At 47.1% G+C, this 4718-nt stretch overlaps 1 long non-coding RNA gene across 2 annotated transcripts; it reads left to right on the top strand.

Moving 5' to 3' along the window:
* The first annotated feature begins 570 nt into the window (after positions 1–570).
* On the top strand, positions 571–2510 carry LOC119088286. Of its 2 annotated transcripts, none has more exons than XR_005091910.1 (2): positions 571–667; positions 2287–2510. It is a non-coding gene; the product is annotated as an uncharacterized LOC119088286 (long non-coding RNA). The 2 variants fall into 2 exon arrangements; XR_005091909.1 differs by having other exon boundaries at positions 2284–2510.
* Positions 2511–4718: the final 2208 nt, after the last annotated feature.

The following is a 4718-nucleotide window of genomic DNA, read 5'->3' as shown; positions in this document are numbered from 1 at the left end:
GCTGGCTGTGAGGATTAAGTGAGATTCCAGGGCATTTGGCGCCATGGCTACAAACAGCAAGGGCCTTCCTTCTAAGTGTGGCCGGTCGGTACTGCAGTGCCCTTTAAATCCAAGGCAAACACTGTTCCTCGGGACAGCAAAGTAGATGTGCGTCAGCTTCTCTCTCACTCTCTCTCTCTCTAAAGTCTGATTTACTAGAGAAGGGAGCTCCTGACCTAAGCAGGCCCCGAAGTCAGCTGTCTACAAGAAGCTAACTCAGAGCCTGCCCCACCCTACCCCATCCCCTACCTCGAGGCTGCGGGGTTCCTTGGCCAGCAAGGCTGGTTTGCAGGGACCCCACTGTCCGGTCCAGCAAGTGCTGGGCCTCTCTTGCATTATCTGAACGGTGTCTACACCTGAGCATGGGGTTCCTGGGAAGCCACTTAGGGGTGTACAAATGCAGGCAACAGGCAGGGCAAAAGCAGGCGCACCAGAGGCCCTGGTGCATCCCTAATGTCTTGCTGGCTGCCTTGCTGGGTGGGCTCCTGTCTGCTCCCTGCTTACACAGTGCCTGCCTTCTGTTCCCTTACATTTATAAGAAGCTAAAGAAAAAAATCTTCGTCAACTATGGTGCAACCTATGTATCATCCTAGGGAAGAAGGAACGGATGCCATGACCCAAGTCCCAGGTAAATACTCAGTTCCGTATGCCTGTTTTCTCTTAATATTTACAACACATCTGTTGGTCCCACTTTACAAATGAGACCCACAGGCAGGTTGCTGATGTCTAGTCACCAGGGGTGGAGAAGGTAGAGAAAATGATGTATTTTAACACCAGCTACTGGGTTAACCCATCTAAACAACAATCCTCTCAACAACCCTGAAGCATCATCTTTACCCCCAAAGGATTTGGAATCTCTCTGTGGAGGGGAGGCCACACTGCCTCTGCCTGGTTTCTCAGGATTGGCTGGGACTGTCTCATCAATGCTGCAACCCTAGCCAGGACTTCCTTGTAGACTCCTCTTTGTGTTGGGTGGGGAGGTCCCTGACTTTGCAGGTCGGCCACCATTCTGGGGTAGGTACAGTTGACACCATTTACCTGAACATCTTCTTAATGCTTAGGACAAGAAGCCTGAGTTCTGTAGGGACTGGGTGCAGGTGGGAGATGAGAAGTCATACCTTCTGAATCTCCTCCCTGCCTCAATGGCGGTTTTCCTCCTCCTAGTCATGTACCCTGCTCAGAGACTCTCCCTGTCAAACCTGGAGAATACCCTCTTGTTCACTGACCACTGACCTTACACCAAAACACTTCCACAGCGGGCTTCACACTGCATCACCCCATGCTTCTTGAGAAGTGTTGGGCTTATTCCCCACACTGGCCAGGAACATGCTGGCAGACAGTCCTCTCCAAGAAGGGCTTCTGTTGAAGAGAGAACCCCCCCCCTCCATCAAGATCACATCTCCCTTCATGGACAATCACATCTAACAGGGTACAAATGTCCTGCTCTTTGACCACCTTTAAAGCTCCAGATGGAGTCCTGGCTGAGATTGCTTCCCATTCTCCCTGCCTCCTCTCCAGGCTTCCTTTCCTTCCAGCTGTGTTGAGCCCAAGGGATGCCCTGAGGAGGGCTTGCATGGACAGTGCCTTCTCTGTCCATGCTTCTGGAACCCCAGCCCATGATATCTACCCCACAAATAGTCCCTTACTGCTCTCTGGCTCCTTGTCTAATAAACAATATGAGAAGGTCACAACTCAAAAGAAGCTAGTTTTTGACGGTGGCTTCTTTGATGTCTTCCTCCACCCCTGATTTTCTCAAGCTCGGCCATGCTGTGACTTCTGTTCTAGGACTGGCAGTGTGATGACATCTGATGATGTCTGTGTTCTACTGACAGAACCTGTGAATGTGAGGATTACATAGTTATGGAGATTAAAGTATTAAAGTTGATAATCAGATGCTCCTCAAATGGGAAGGTTATACTGGCTGTAATAGCCTCAAGGTCGTTATGAGGATCCTTAGAGGGGCAGGGGGAGGCAGGAGAGAGTCAGAGAGAGACCTGACTATGGAGGGTCCAGGAGATGCAACCCTCTGCCTTGAAAGTGGAGAAAGAAATCCTACACAGAAAATACATATGGCCTTCCAACACGGGCGAAGACAGGGGATCCAGTCCTTCTCCATAAAGAAAAGCAAGCCTGCCAAAACTCCACTTTAGTAGTGAGACACATGGCAGACTTCCAGCCTCCGAAGCCATAAATTGATGTGTTTGTGTTGTTTTAAGTCATTAAATTTGTCATCATTTGTTACAGCAGTAATGGAAAACTCAGACAGGCAACTAATAGCCAAAGCTCCATGTGACTTCAAGCCTTTCTCCCCACCAAGATGCCCAGCATTCCACCATAGGAGACACCAAGGCATTGCCTGAAGAAGAATCCCTTCAAAATTCAAAAACAGTGCACAATTCTGAGATGCACACTGCGTCATACTGAAAATGTCTTTAAAATCAAGCCCTAACAAACACGCTGCATTCTTGAAATCTTGAGTGTTTTTACTCGATGATCTATAAGGCATGTAGACTCTGCAATCATGTACATCTTAGACTCGAAGAAATATGGACTGTGACTTACAAGGATCAGAAGTAAATTAACCTATCAACACCCTTGGAGACTGGCGCAGAGATTAGATACCATGCAGAATAGAAAACTTCGAAGGAGAACTTAATTAAAAGAGAAGGTGGTTGGATTGGAGAGATAGCTTAGAGGTTAAGAGCATTTACGGCTCTTGCAGAGGATCCTGACTCAGTTCCCAGCATCCACATGGTGGCTGACAACTTTAACTCCAGTTCCAGATGATCTGACGCTCTCTTCTGGCCTCTGGGCCAGAATGCAATATATGGTATACAGACACAGTCAGGCAAAACACCCATATACGTAAACTAAAAATAAATCAGCCACCATCTAATATTTTTTTAAAAGAGAAAGGAGATAGCAAGAAAGTTTTATAGATAGGAGAGAGAGAGACAGAGACAGAGACAGACAGAGAGAGAGATATCTCAACAAGCATGAGAGTAGAGAGGGTCAGGACATGGGAGGTATGCTCTAGGGCCTTACGGAGTTTACATTCTGGCATGAAAATTAAATTAAGAGCTTCATTTGTTTTCTGAAGTAAATGAGAATCCAAAAAGTTTCATGGAATTTACAGTGATATTCTTCATCACAGAGTCAGTAGTTAATTAGGTAAACATAAAATACATTATTTCAAGCATAAACCGAACTTCACAGGATGGATGCACTTACCAGCTCTGAGTACCAGAGACAGATTAGATGATGGCTAGGAAGAGACTCAGAGAAACAACTAACCAACAGGTCTGTCTGTTCTTCCAGCCCATTTGGTCAAATGAATTAATACTTAGTTATAATTATCAATAGTTCATTTAACCAGTCTTTAAATTTTTAAAAATGTGTGTGTGTGTGTGTGTGTGTGTGTGTGTGTGTGTGTGTGTGTGTGTGCATCTTTACAGGAGTTGATTCTCTCCTTGTGCCAGGTAGGGCCTGGGAATTGAACTCAGGTCAGCAGGCCCGGCAGCAAGCATCTCTACCCACTGAGCCATCTTATCAGCTCCAAGCAGAGTCTTAACTAAAGGTAAACAATCCAAAGGTACTTGACAGTCCTGGGATGACACTGAAGATCTAGAAGATTCCGGCACGATTTCACTAACCAGTCAATAAGGCAGGAATTCTCCATTCAGTCTTAGTTGAGAACAGGAGGAAAAGCCAACACTGTGGTCCAGGGGCTTGGGATGTCATCCTCCTTGTACAGACATTAGCTATCACTTGGCGTCTAGTCATGGCCCTCTTCCGGGGCCTCCTATCACAAGTGTGGCCATGTGTTCCTCTGGAAAACATCGGGCCCTGCTGCACAGAGAATTCTGTGCAAAGGGACAGCAGACCTTTAAAAATCACATCTTGAAAAGAAAAGCAGTTTTCTGCTCATAGATCCATTGCTCTTCTCTGCAGTTTACCGATATAGCTATTAAGGGCGGGGATGTTTTTATGTCAAGCAGAAAAGCGCAAAGGTCTAATGAAGAAAGCTCACTTGGGGCTCAGTGGAAGAAAGTAGGAACTGAGGACTCTCTGGGCTTCCTCCCCAGCCCTCTGGCACTTCCAGGGACAGAGGTAACCTGCTCTCAGGGTGCTGGCAGCACTGCTGACATTTGGCAGTGTTGGAGTGTTGGAGCTGATCTGAGGAGCTACAGTGAGAAGCAGAGATGCAAATGTGACCAGTAAGGATAGTAGCCCTAAGCAAAGGAAGGGGATCAAAAGGCTTAAAAAGGGGGGGGGGAGCTGTAAAGAGGAACACTATCTTTACAATCACATCCGGAGTCTCAAACTTGTCACGCTGAGCTCTGCTGAGCACAGCCCACCAAGGAAGGAAAATGCTCCAGCCATCATTGTTCCCTGGAACCCCAGAGAGGAAGCAGATTGTTACAGTGTAACCACCCTGCAGCAAAGGAACCGTGTGAAGAGACACTTGTCTCTCTCTCTTCAATTATCAGACTTCTGAAACAACAGGCCCAAAGAATGGGGTCCCCAGGAAACTAATGCTGGGGTGGGGAGGGAAAAGCTGAAGCCCTAGTACCAGTCAGAGGAGGAATGAATCGAGGAAAGAATCGTACAGTCTAGCGACTCATCAGACCACGATCCAGGCCAGACCAGAGCTGCATAACGATGGTCAGGATGTCAAT

The sequence above is a fragment of the Peromyscus leucopus genome, chromosome 6, assembly GCF_004664715.2.
Source record: "Peromyscus leucopus breed LL Stock chromosome 6, UCI_PerLeu_2.1, whole genome shotgun sequence".
In the NCBI taxonomy this organism is placed as follows: Eukaryota; Metazoa; Chordata; class Mammalia; order Rodentia; family Cricetidae; genus Peromyscus; species Peromyscus leucopus.
Note: the sequence above shows the minus strand (reverse complement) of the source record. Positions and strands in the feature narration are given on the sequence as shown.